The following is a 13,581-nucleotide window of genomic DNA, read 5'->3' on the forward strand; positions in this document are numbered from 1 at the left end:
AGCACCCTCTGAACAGCCAGAGTGGCAACCAGCAAGGAAATATCCCTTATATGCCGGCTCAGACTTTTCAGTCTGAAAGCTGCGTAGAATTCCACCATCAACTTGCATGTGAGCAGCCCTGAGGATTAGGAACAAAATACCCGGGGCCACCCTCAACCTGCTTCCCTGGCATTGAATCTGACTGCTTCCATCTTGAGTCACAAGAGTGTATTTACTGCTAAAAGATGGAGGTTGACCTGCTCTGCCTGCCGAACAGGGTCCAAGGGATCACAGCCTGTTGCTCAGAACAAGAAAACCGGGGCTTCGGAAAATCTTGATAACCAACATGTTTTCACACAAGGAAACTTCATGCACATCGAGCTCAAGTTATTTGGAAAAAAAAAAAAAAAGTGCTGATAGCGAGCCACTTAAGCAATACTTGACGGCACCATGCTTGATTGAAAAATAAAATATGGTGTCTCCTGTGGGCACGCTGTACTGACTTCACAAAATTGCTGCAGCTGGAAGCCCAGGGAGCCTTGCAGCTCAGTGATAGGCGAATCTGCAGAGGTTTCGAGTTCAAGTTCAGTTCGGGTAATAGCTTAGCTGCTTTCATGTCTCCAGAAGCTTAATAGAGTCTGGGGGAGGAAGAAAGGGGTGAGGAAAAAAGAATTGCTTTCCGTAGCTGATTGCAAATGCACAGATCTGAAGAACAGGAAGGACAGCTGGGAAAGCATAAACCTCGGCCCAGACATGGCACGTGGGGGGGTACCAGGAGGTCAAATCCTCAGCTGCATCAAGTGGCAGTGGGAGAGAGAAGGTGTTTGCTCTCTTGTTTCTTATTCTGAGGTCTTGAGTTAACTTAGAAAGATGAAGGTCGTGGGTGTCATTTTCTTTGATCCACCCACATCAGCTAAAAATGGGCTCATCATTTCTGCTTGCACAGTACTGAGTTCATTTGTCTAGAATAGTATTGGCTTATGATGCTGAATCATTCCTCAACTCAACATACATATGTTTAAGACCCGTCATGTTGGGTCCATATGCATTATTGGGAGGTAAGTGAGGAGGTCAAAACTGATCCTCAAATAGTCTACTTCTAGAGCCAGCACCTGGAATAGCAACAATGCATATGGACAGTGATGCTTCCCTGGGACCTGGAGCAGGTTATTTCAGGTCCCCATTGCTAAAATAGAGGTCATAACACCTGCTTCATAGGGTTGTCAAGAGGATAAAAATGAGGTAATATATGTAAAGTGCTTAGAATCTTGCCAGGCACGTAATCAGGGCTATATTAGTGGGGAAAACAGACACTAATCAAATAATCACCAAGAAAATGGATAATTATAGAAACTGTGATGTGTGTTATGGAAGAAAGGTATGTGGGTCAATGAGATCTGGATGAATCTGTGAGAGGGAGAATCAAAGGTTATTCAAACATGGTGATACTGGAAGGGAGAGATCCAGTTGAGTGAGGCCTTACTGGAAGGAAAAGAACGATTTGGAGAGCATTCCAAGCTGTTCCACATGATTTACCTCCTATTAGATCAGTGATTGGCAAGTTTGTTTGTTTTTTGTTTGTTTTTTTTCTGTGAAGGGCTAGACCACATGGTCATGAAGTCCCTGTTTCAACTCCTCACCTCTGCTGTGGTAGTGCGGAAGGGATTGCCAAGCCCTTCGCTGAGCTGTCCGCTTGCCTAGGGCACAGACTTTGTCTTAACCACCTTTGCAACCACAGTCCCTGAAACTTAACAAGGTTCTCAATAGATGTTTCTTGCAGGAATAGGAGTAAACAAGTAATATCCACCCAGGAGAACACCTTCACTGTAGGATTCTGTTAGGTATCGAGAAGGATCAAGATACAATATAAATGACAGTTAAGTGCCTGATTTTAATTTCAGCTCAGATCACCACCATCTCAGTGAGATTGAGTCCCACCCTCGGCTTCCTCCTAGGGCTCCTTGCTCAGCACGAGCCTGCTTAAGACTCTTTCCCTTTCCCTCTGCCCCTCGTCCCTTTAAAAAAAAAAATAAATAAATAAAGACATCTTTTTAAAAAGATACAATAGGACTCAAATCTCACCTATTAGAGGGTGCTTTCCCTAGTAAATCCACTTTGCAGCTTCCACCTTAGGTGCGTCATTTCTTTAAGGATCCCATCTCCAAATACATTCACATTCTGAGGTGCTAGGGGTAAAGGCTTCAACATATGAACTTGGTAGGAGCACATTTCAGCCCATAATAGACAAAGAAAGCAATTAGAGTTATAAAGTATGCGTCACAGCTTAGCTTTGAGCCCAGGAAAATCATGCTCTTTGGCAGGACAGCAACTTGTCCAGTCCATGGATGCTCCCAAGAGGGACTTCATCTCTCCATCCTTGGCACCCTGTATCCCCTCTATGCAATTTTTCTTGAGAAGCAGCCCCAGGCTCCAGTTGCGACTCTGCTGCTGATCTCTCCAGGACTCAGTAGAGAAGCTCCTGCTGGACTAATTGCTCAGAGTGTTCTGCTGTGGGGGGGTCTTTGGGTATGCTTTTTCTGTGTTTGTGCTGTTCTTCTTCTTGGGAAAAAAATAAAATCAGGTCCTCGGGGGACAGCCAGTTTATCTAGCTGTCTCAGCAACATCATACCTAGAGCCTTTGGAGCCTTTCAAACAACTCACACAGAAGGTCTATTCATTGCATTAGGAACCAGGCTCTTCATTTTTTTTTCATCAGTTAATTCTGAGTCATGGGTCTGCTGTTGTACTCAGTTCTATCTTCCCATGTCTTAGAGCAGGACACAGCTCCTCCAGGTGTCCCTTAGCTCAAGATGAGCTGATGCTACTCCAGAAATGTATCCAATTATTCCTTTCTTCCCTATGCCTGTGACTTCTGACCTCATTAGACCTTCAGCTCTCTGACTTCCAGCTGACCTCTCCTACGATCTCCTCCTGTCCAAGCCGTCCTCTACTCAGGTCACCAGAATAATTGGTTTGCAACTCAAATCTCTTCATGGGATTCCCACATCTGAGGGTGTTCATGTTTGTTGAGAAGGTAAGGATTATTTCCTCCCCACAAGGACTCAACCCCTCCACTCTCCTGTCTCACAGCCCACTCACACACCCATAGTTGGGAGCTTCTTGCCATCATTGGTCCACCCTAGGGTTACTGACCTCCATATCTTGCTTACCTTGCTTCCTCTGCCTGTGATGTTTTTGTTTATTTCCTTATCAGTCTCTAGACCCAGTTTGGCATCATCTCTCAAGGAAGCCTTCCCTGTTCCTTCCCATACTGGGTTATGTCTCCCACTGTGATTCCCTATTCATACTGTTGTCATTTAGTTGTTAGATTGGATTGTATAGCCTGTTGCGTATCCAACTTCCTGACAAGACCATGAGCTTCTCAGGAACAGAAGTTGAGAGTTACTGTTAAAGCCCTAGTACTCAGGAGAATCCTTCAAGCAAAGATCCTCAGCCAACACTGAACTGAGCTCCTGGTTTTCAAGCCCTCACTCTATTTCCCAGTCTATAGCATGGCTGAAAACTACCACACCCTCTCAGCAGTCTTTAAACTAAGATTTGCAAAGAAGTTGGCAATTGTCCCAAATACCTCTGCATTTGTCAAATCTGTTGGCTCAGGGGTGCAAATGCAAATCAAATCTTAAGAACAACTCAAGGTATTTCGTCATTCCCCAGGGAAAACATGTAAATTAAGCTCAGCTAATGTCTCCAGATTTTGCCAACCATGGAATTATGTTGAAAAGACAGGGAAGTATACACAACTCTCTCTGCCTGCATCTTGTCTCCATTGACAGTTAGTGAGGATTCTAGAGAAGCCCCATACCTCAGTCTATCTTTCACCCAGTTAGGATCTCTATTTCTTGATCTTTGGCTTAGACTCACCTGAGAAATAAAATGGAAATTTGTTGCCCAAATGCAGCTTGGGTGAAAGCCTTGTTCTCTCCTTCTCTGAGATATAAGAAGGGAAGACTCTCTTTTAGACAGAAATGTACTATGAAAATTCACCCCTTTTGTGCGTCCAAATTATGAAAACAAAAAGGTGAGACATCCCTGTTTCAGCCAGGGCAACCCAGTTAGCAACATATTCCAGCTTCCCCTTGTCTCCCTGGGAAGTGATTTTCTTCTTACACAGGAAATATGAGCTTTGAAAGTAGAGACAGAATGCATGTTGCTTCTCGAGCACCTGTGCAAATGAGATTTGCTTCTCTAGAAGGCAGAAAAGTCCCCAAATACCTGCATCAATGGTGTTTACAAAGAAGATTCTCACTATAGGCTGGATGTTTGTGTCTTCCCAAATTCCATATGTGTGACATCCTAACCCCCAGTGTGATGGTATTTGGAGGTGGGGTTCTTAGTAGATGAGCAGGTCCTAAGGGTAGAGCCCTCATGAATAAGATTAGTGCTTTATAAAGAGACACCAGAGAGCTCTGTCTGTTCTCCACCATGTGAGGGTACAATGTGAAGCCAGCAGGCTGTAGCCCCAGAAATGACTCTCACCAGAGCCTGAACATGCTGATGCCCTGCTCTTGTACTTGCAGCCTCCAGAACTATGAGAAATACATTTCTGTTTACAAGCCACCCATTGTGTTGTACTTTTGTTACAGTAGGAGCTGCCCTAAGACAGTTCTGGATGCCAGAGCTTCTCTGAGCTGTCTAGAGCCCCAGGGAAATGTCAAATCACCCCAAATGTCTGAGTGTACGTGGAGTGGCAAAATCACCTCATCACAGAAGGCACCAGCTCTCCAACCCACAAGCAGTCTTGTACTCCTTTTTTTAAAGATTGTACTTATTTATTTATTAGAGAGAGAGAGAGAGAATACAAGAGGGAGAGTGGGAAAGGAAGAAGCAAGATTCCCGCTGAGCAGGGAGCCCAATGTAGGGCTCAATCTCAGTACCCTGAGATCATGACCCAAGCTAAAGGCAGACACTTAACAACTGAGTCACCCAGGCACCCTGCAGTCTTGTACTCTAATAACAACAATCTTCTAGTCTCGGAGCTTGAAGATGGGTCTACCTTCAGGGCACAGCTATGATATCAACTTGACCCTGGGAAAGTCTCTTTCTTCCTTGAGCTTCATCTTCCTCACTTCTAAATGGTAAGGTTTATACTCAATGCCAGTCAACATTTTTATCAGAGGGAGTTTGGGGGGGCGTGCAATATCATAGACTTGTTTGAGAACCAGAGGAAACTGTACACTCAAGAAAAATGTCCCTTCTGCATGAAATATCACTGGGAGAAAAAATCTCCTAAACCCATCAATCCCATGGTTGCCCCTGGAATCCAGGTACAGAATCCTCATCTGGCAAGAAAATTCTATGACTCGGAGATTTGGGGGCAGATATTGCAGAATTAAGCTATAACAATGAATAAAACCCCAGGAACCTGCAACATGATCCCATTTTTCAAAATTCTCTGATTTCTGAAAAGAATGACTGGGGTTCATTTGCATGCAATTTCCAAATATGTTTCATGGTATAAATTCTGAGTGATTTAATGGGTAGTGATCTTTCCAGCATCTGCTTGTCCTTCTCCATAGCTCATTATAATGTTCTGCATATTCTCCAGGAGACCCTCCCTGCTCTGGGTACTATAATGAAGGGTGGCAGGGTAGGGGCAAGGGTGGCTGTGGGAGGTACAGGACAGGCAGATCTGTTCCATTTCTCCCTGAAAGCTCTCCAGACCTCAACGTCATTCACATTCCCCATTACTATTCAATATCTGCTAAGCAGTTATAGTCTCACTTTTAAAATTTATTCATTTTACTTATTTCTTATTCCATTCTGAAACATATTGAGAGCAACTTTAAAGATTTAAGAAGATTCTAAATATATTATAAACATTGAAAAGAAAACTCAGGATTAAGAAAGATGGAGAGGGAAACATTTGAACCACAAGTGTCAATAATGTTGCTTTAATTATGTGTCAGATTTGGCTTTGCATTTCCCTGCAGCCAGGACATAAAAGAAAATCTAACATAGTCCTCCTTATAAGAAAAATATAAATTAACAAATTCCTCATGGGACAAAATTACATTTTTTTATCCCGCTACTAAATTCTAAAAGAGTTTTCTCATGTGAGTCCTTCTGAAAATAACAGCATAACATGATAGGGCATCCTTGTTGGAATATTAACAATTATATGCACATACATTTCCTGGACTTATATCGAGAGCCTGACAAATTGCTGGTTTCTGGGGATCCAAAGTGAAAAGGGGTTCCAGACTTCCTTGAGATTCCTGAATGAGAAGGATTATAAACTGATCAATTTCAGAACAAGTGCAGAGGAAGGAGAAGATTCCACAAAGGATGGTACCTACATTCAGTCATTCATGCATTCGCAAAGTGTATGTGGATCTCCTAGTACTGGCCGAGGATGGCTCAAAGCCCTTGGGATACATCAGTGAGCAAGATGGACAAAACCATTACCCTCTGGGAACTTACCTTACAGTAAGAGAGACAGAAATAAATCAATTAACATGTGTGTATCCATGAGGTCAATGATAAAAAATCAAGATAAAGCAAGCGGGAAGGACAAAGAGAGAAGGGGAGGGGGGGAAAATAAAAGACCAGAATTGCTCTTTCTTTTTTTTTTTTTAAGACTTTATTTATTTGAGAGAGAAAGAGAACAAGAGAGCAGGGGGGGTGGGCAGAGAGAAGCAGGCTTCCTGCTGAGTGCAGAGACTGAAGGCTAAGGGCTCAATGCCAGGACCCTGAGATCATGACTTGAGCCAAGTCAGACACTTAACCAACTGGATCCACCCAAGGTGCCCCCAGAATTCCTCTACGGTGAATATTTGAACAGAGGCTCAGAATGGAAGGAGAGGCAAGGCATGTAAATATCTGAGGCATGGGTGTTCCAGGCAAAAAGATCAGAAATCACAAAGACACTGTGATGGGCTAAATGATGGCCCCCAGCAGAACAGAATTTGACTGTGCTTGGAAATGGGGTCTTTAAAGATGTAATGAAGTTAAAACGAAGGTTCTAGTCCTGTACAGTTGGTATACATACTCAGGACACAAACACAGAGGACAGACCAGGTTAGAACACAAGGAGAAGATGCCATCTGCAATCCAAGGAAAGAGGTCTCTGAAGAAACCAAACACTTGGTCTTGGACTCCTAGCTTCCAGAATCAAGAAAGAATAAAAACATTTCTGTTGCTTAGCCTCTCAGTCTGTGTGGTACTTTGTTCTGGCAGCCCAAGCAAGCAAAGAGGTCTGATGTGGGGATTTATTTAACATTTTTAATGAAAAGCTTGGTAACACAAAATTAGGCAGTTTTTGAGGGACTAAGCCATGACTTATCTTTGTCTTTCTGCTTTGTGCAGGGACACACTGGATGCTCAAAAATACTTACTGACCAGTGAATGGAGGAATGAATCGATGAGCAAGTTATAAACAAGGATCCCAGTCCACGCTCCACTTTTTGGTGCCACATTGATGTTTGCCAAAGTTTCAAAGATCTGTCCATTGCTTTCTCTAGTTCTCCCTCCTTCCAAGCTCTATTTGGAGCCCTCAAACCATGGAAGTCTATTGCAAAGGTTCTACTTCCAGAAGGGGAATGTGAAACCTCGCTGTGAAGATAACACAACAGGGCCTGGAATTGTTCCAGGTACTCACTTGACAGATCTTCCTCAGTCCTCCACAGTTTGGAGATAAAGAGGTCACTGCATTGCTCTGGTAAGGAACCTACTCAAGAACACAGAACACAGAGAGCAGAGCTTAGAATTGGGAACCAGTGTGTCTGCCTCCAGTGGTCAACCAGGTTCACACCAGTACATGGGCTCACACTCTCACACATACACACTGAGAACAAATTTGCTGCTAAACAGAGATGGTGTCACTCATGTGGGACTGAAGCTTCATTCAAACATCAGATGGCTAGTAGGTGGGAAGGTAGGTCCACCGAGGGCAGAGGGCAGCACTAGGAACAGATTACCAACACTCCAGTCCAAATGCCTCCTGCTACCATAGTAAGCTATTGGAGAAGTGACTTCAGTCCTCTGAACCTTTGTTTTTTAATCTATAAATGGGGACTATAATACCTGTTCTAACCTTAGAGTGAAATCATACTGATCAACTAACACAGCACATGCAAAACTGCTTTGCTGATCAGAAGGCAATCGCCTAGCTAGTTTCAGGGTCCCCTTGTTGTATACCTGAAATGGTACTCAGACATTGTTTTTTAAAAGACCCCACTCCCTCCTGAAATCATTCATTTCATTGAGTAACAAACTGGTGCCTGTTTTGAAGGTTCTTCTGCTCCTGAACTGTATGTCTTTATCATCTACATACCTACCCCCTTGATTTTTCTTATTATTGCTTTCTTCTTGTCTAAAAGGAGCATTTGCTGAGGTTTTCTCCAAGTATCCCATCAGCTCTGAAATTCTGTAGCTCTATGGCCAGAGAAAGAAAGAGGGGAAAGCTACATTTGAATGAAGTGCTATCCATTCTTGTGTCCCACATTAATCAGGATGATCAGATATGCAAGTGGCTTCCGTGGCTGAGAACAGGTTCATGATCTGTCAGTGGACAGGGTTCCTGGTATTTTCTCAGAGGGTAGCTCAGGGGCTTTGATATGATAGGTAGAACTTCTGTTTCATGAAAGTCTTAAATGAGTGAAAAACCAATTTGTGAGCATTTTGAACATGGTCTAGGCAAACCCAGCTTCCTTCTTGCCACCAAGATCTCCAAGCAAAGGAGCTCTTGATTGTTCTAATACAAGGAGAGAGCACCAAAATAGAAGTAACACCCAAGATCTCATTAATTCACTTAAATAGTGCCTGATGCACAGTAGCCTCTGGACTCATCTCCCAGGGCTTCAGTTTTGTCATCTATAAAATAGGACCATGAATCTGCCTGTCAGGCCTCATAAATCTCCCAGGTAGGTTATTAACAATAGCCCAAGTTTGCAACTGTCTTTTATAGCCCAACTTCTGGCTGGTGTTCAATGGCACGTGACCTTAGTGTGATGAGTGCATTGAGAGGACTGATGGGCAAGGGGAAGAATCAACATTTGAAATGTTCCTCAGGCACTGTCACCTTAGTGAGAATAAGTCTCTGATCCTTTCTTACATGAAGAGGAGGCCACAACAGCGAAAACTGTGGAGGTTTAAGGGAGTGCAGGGAGAAAAGGAAAGTGCAGGGGGTACGTGGACCAGAGCCCTCTCTCTCAGAAAGGCAGCCTTGCAATGCTCTAGCCTTTCAGAGGTAGACTAATCTTTGCTAAAGATGCCAGCTTCAGTGTTGCAGAGTGTGCATTTTGGCTACTTATATAACTCCCCTGAGCCCGGATGGCCGCATCTGTCTAACAGGGCTGTCCTGCAGGCTGATGGGAAGATGAGATGAGTTTATGGGTGTGGCACACCGCCTGGTGCTGGCAGTGTAGACAAGTCCTGGTATGTGCTGCTCCTGCCTGCCTATGGTGCTGCCTGGGGCTACCCGGACTGCCGTAAGTGGCTTGCTTCTAGGTTGTCAGAGGACTACAAGCCTGACAGGAATCTCAATACCACACACTTTTTGTACATAATTCTAGGACTGAGTTTGAAAACCTGCATCCTGGTCCCGGCCCTACTCATAACTTGCTCTATGCTTTGGGTAAGTCTCATCCTCTCTCTGAAACTCCATTTCTCTATCTCTGAAAATGGAGCCTGGATCCTTTCCCTACTAAGATCCCATTTGCTTTAATAATGCAGAAGACGTTTTGTTTGCTCACATTGTCTCATAAGAGCAAATGTTTATTTGGTGTTTCCTACACCACGCTCTAACACTTGATGTGTTTAAACATATTTAGTCCTCACAAAGCCCCATGAGACAGCCCTTCTTATTCTGTCTTTCACAGAAGGAAGCAGAAGCATGGAGAGGTTAAGTGACCAGTTAAGGTCACAAGACAGTGAGTCTTCCAAATTCAAAACTAAAACCCAGCAACCTGGCTATAGAGCTCAGACTCCCTTTTGTATAACTGTTCTCTTTGAGACAGATGTCCATCTAGCCTCACTTTACATATGAGAAAACTGAGTCTCAGACATTCTCACAGGGTCTCAGAAAAGGGGCCCAGAACCTTCACCTCAGACCTCCTGCTACCAACACCTGTTGTCTTGTCAATAGTGTGAAAAGCTGTCCTTGCCAGGAATTCTGCCCCAGATGAGATCTCCCTGTCTCCTCCTTGGAGTCTGGCCTCTCATTTCCTGGCTTAGGTCTACACTGATGGGTTTTTTTCTTGCTTGGGCAGCTTCCCCTCCTACCCAGCTCCTGGCTGTTTGAGAGGGAGGACGTCTGCCAGTGAACAAACACATACCTCCATGTTAGATTTATGATATTCTGGATCAAGTCCCCAAAGAAGCAGATTAATCACAAGAAGTTATTTTCCTTTTAATTAAAAAATATTATCTACAGTGGCTCTGGCCCTGCTGATTCTTAGAGCAGACAATAAGGGTGAGCAGAGAGAGTGAGTAATATTAATTTTCCCCAACTAATTTAAAGATAACATCCCTCACATGTGCCAACGGCTAACACGCTTGTTTGTGAACCAGGTCGTCTCTTACCTCTGGGCTCTGAGTTTCCTCTGCCTTTTTATTGACTTTGGAGACATTCCCAAGGAAGAAGACATGCAGAACACATAGTGAGAGATGAGACCAGTTACAAGCATCCTTTTTAGGAACAAAAGTCATCTGGGAAGCAGAGGGAATGAAACTTTCAGCCAAAAGCCAAGAGGCTACAGGTTTCATGAAGAAAACCCCGAACTTCAAGATTTGACTCTGATATTAGGTATCCATGGTGTTGTGGGATGAATTGTATCCTCCAAAATTCATGTACTGAAACCCTAACTCCTAGTTATTTGGAGATAGAGTTTTTATAAAGGTGATAATTTAACATGAGAAGCCAAGAGCATGCCCTAATCCAATCTGATTTCTATCCTTATAAGAAGGGGAAATCAGAATCCAGACCCACAAAGGGAGAAAACCATGTGAGGACAGAGGGAAAATACAGCCATTTACAAGCTGAGGAGAGAGGACTCAGAAGAAGCAAAACATCCCAACATTTTTCTCTTGAACTTCCAGCCTCCAGAACTGTGAGACAATAAGTTTCTGTTGTTTGAGCCACCCAGTGTATGGTATTTTAGCATGACATCTCTACCAGACTAATGAAAAAGGACAGACCTATCTGCCCTAGAGGAAGTGTATGAGAATTCATCTCCAGGTTCCCTGTTGGTTCTGTTTTTCTCAGCTAGAATATCAGTGCAGCTGTGTAGCATGCCTAACCAGAACTCAGAGATAAAGATCTTGAATACTGAGTGGGCTTTGAGGCAAGACCAATGTTGCAAATTTCTGTTTTCCATGCAGTCTTAGAAGCCCACCCATGCATCCTCAGGATCCACACTAAAGTGAAGTTTCCCCTGCTCCTTTCTCATGCTACTCCCCACTTCCCATCCCCTTTAGGTGCCCGAAGGTTCACGGAGTATCATTCCTCTGCATCCCATAGCCCATCACAATTACCACATTCTATTGACATTGATTAGTACGTTTCATGGATGGATAGCATAGTGACCAAAAATAATAGTCATTCTGTAACCCTGCCTTTTGCAGTGTGACTTTATACTTTCTCCCATCAAAACTGAGTCCATTTACTTCCTGGCCTCTTGAATCTTGGCTGGCCTTGTAACTAGCTTTGCCCAGTAGAAAGCCTCAGAAGTGACTTTGTGTCAGTTTCAAGTCAAGACCATGAGAAACGGCATGGTGGAGAGTCTAGAAGCCCAGCCACGGTTATTCTAGACTAGCCTACACCTTGTCAAGCCTAAAACAATTAAGAAAGCCCAGCCAAGACCAGTAAAGTTGCCTGTCTGACCAAAGCTGACCACTGAATTATGAGTAAGTATGACTGAAGTTAGAACAACCCACCAGAGCCCACCCTAAATCAATAAGTCACCAAATCATGAGCCAAAGAAACAAGTTTTTTTAAGCCACCACATTTTGAGGTGTTTTGTTATATAGTACATCCTGACTAATACACCACTTCTCTTGCCTCTCTTCCCAGAATGTTGCACCTTGAAAGCAAGAGGCATGCCTTCATCACTCGTGCAATGCATACAACATAGTAGCAGTGTGCAGAAAATTTACTGAATGAAAGAAGGAGGAAATTTTTCCTTCCATACATTCAGCTACTGAATATATGATCTCTGGCAGATTATATTTTCAAACTGGATACTACAAGGTAATTTTGCCTCACCCCCATCAAAACTTAGAGCCTATTTCTTCAACTCCTTGAGTCTGCACAAGCCCTGTGACTGGCTTTGAACAATAGAATACATCAGAGGTCACCCTGCTAGATCTTAATATAGCCTTTAATTGGTCTGATGCTACCTCTTGTGAGCCAGGTGCAATAGAGTACATAATACCAGTTTTGATAATCCCAAGTCATATGCAGAATCTCTAAGGATGGAGAGAGAGAGGCACCAAGGAGCCCCAAGGTCAAGACATGAGAGGGATATGCCATTGACAAGTGGATACTCTAGACTTAACTGTACCAGGAGGTACCAGATGAGCTGCCTAGTCCAGTCCTCCCCCAATACTTGACCAACAAAACTGAGGGCAAAATAAATGGTTGTTTCAAGCCATTAAATTTTGATATTTTGTCACAATATCTTAGTTCATTTGGCCTGCTGTAAACAGAATACCATAGCCTGGGTGGTTTATAAACAACCACATTTTATTTCCCACAGTTTGAGAGGCTGAAAGCCCAAGATCGAAGCACCAGCATATTCAGTTCATGAAGGACACTTCCTAGTTCATCCATGGCCATCTTCTTAATGTGTACTCACAGCGCCGTAAGGGGCAAGAGCCTCTCTGGGGTCTCTATTATAAGGACACTAATGCCTCCCAAAGGTCGCATGTCCTAATACAACCACATTGGGAATTAGGCTTCAACATATGAATTTCAAGGGGACATATTCAACCCACAGCAATTAAATAAACAAAACACGGATAGCATGTTGCAGGAGAAAATCTGGCTCTAGAGCCATTAAGTAAAGATTTATATCCTGCCTTGAATTCTTACAATTATGTGACTATGGGAAGCTCACTTAAATTTTCCAGTTTGCAGTGCCCTCCTGCATATGATGGGGATGCATTCACTCATTCAATAAAGCTCTATTGAGTGTATGGAAGGAACACAGTGAATAACACAGTCTCTGCCTTGAGGGAATTAATAGTCTGTTTGAGGAAACAAGGCAAGGGGCCAGCAATTCACAGTGCAGGGCTATCAGCTCTCCTATTGCACTAAGTAGAGTTTAACCTGGACCATTTGGGATGGGTGGGGAGAATAGTAGATTTACTTCTAGGACTGGTATGGTAAAGGATAGATGAAGTAAAATAAAGTGGGACCAATGGTGCAGGGAGTTTGTTGGCTCAGTAAGAAGGTTTTTAAGAAAAGGAAGCAACATGTCTTCGGAGTTCAGAGATAAGGCAGAACATGGAGACGTCCTAAGAAATAACAGCTGGATTGGGAGTAGCAGCGAATGTGTGTGGTGTGTATTTCCAATTCAAGTCCATTATCACAGATTGGACAAATCTAGGAGAAACTAAAATGAACTTCTCAGAAATGAATTG

The sequence above is a fragment of the Lontra canadensis genome, unplaced genomic scaffold (genome assembly GCF_010015895.1).
Source record: "Lontra canadensis isolate GAN:19392208 unplaced genomic scaffold, GSC_riverotter_1.0 scaffold1, whole genome shotgun sequence".
In the NCBI taxonomy this organism is placed as follows: Eukaryota; Metazoa; Chordata; class Mammalia; order Carnivora; family Mustelidae; genus Lontra; species Lontra canadensis.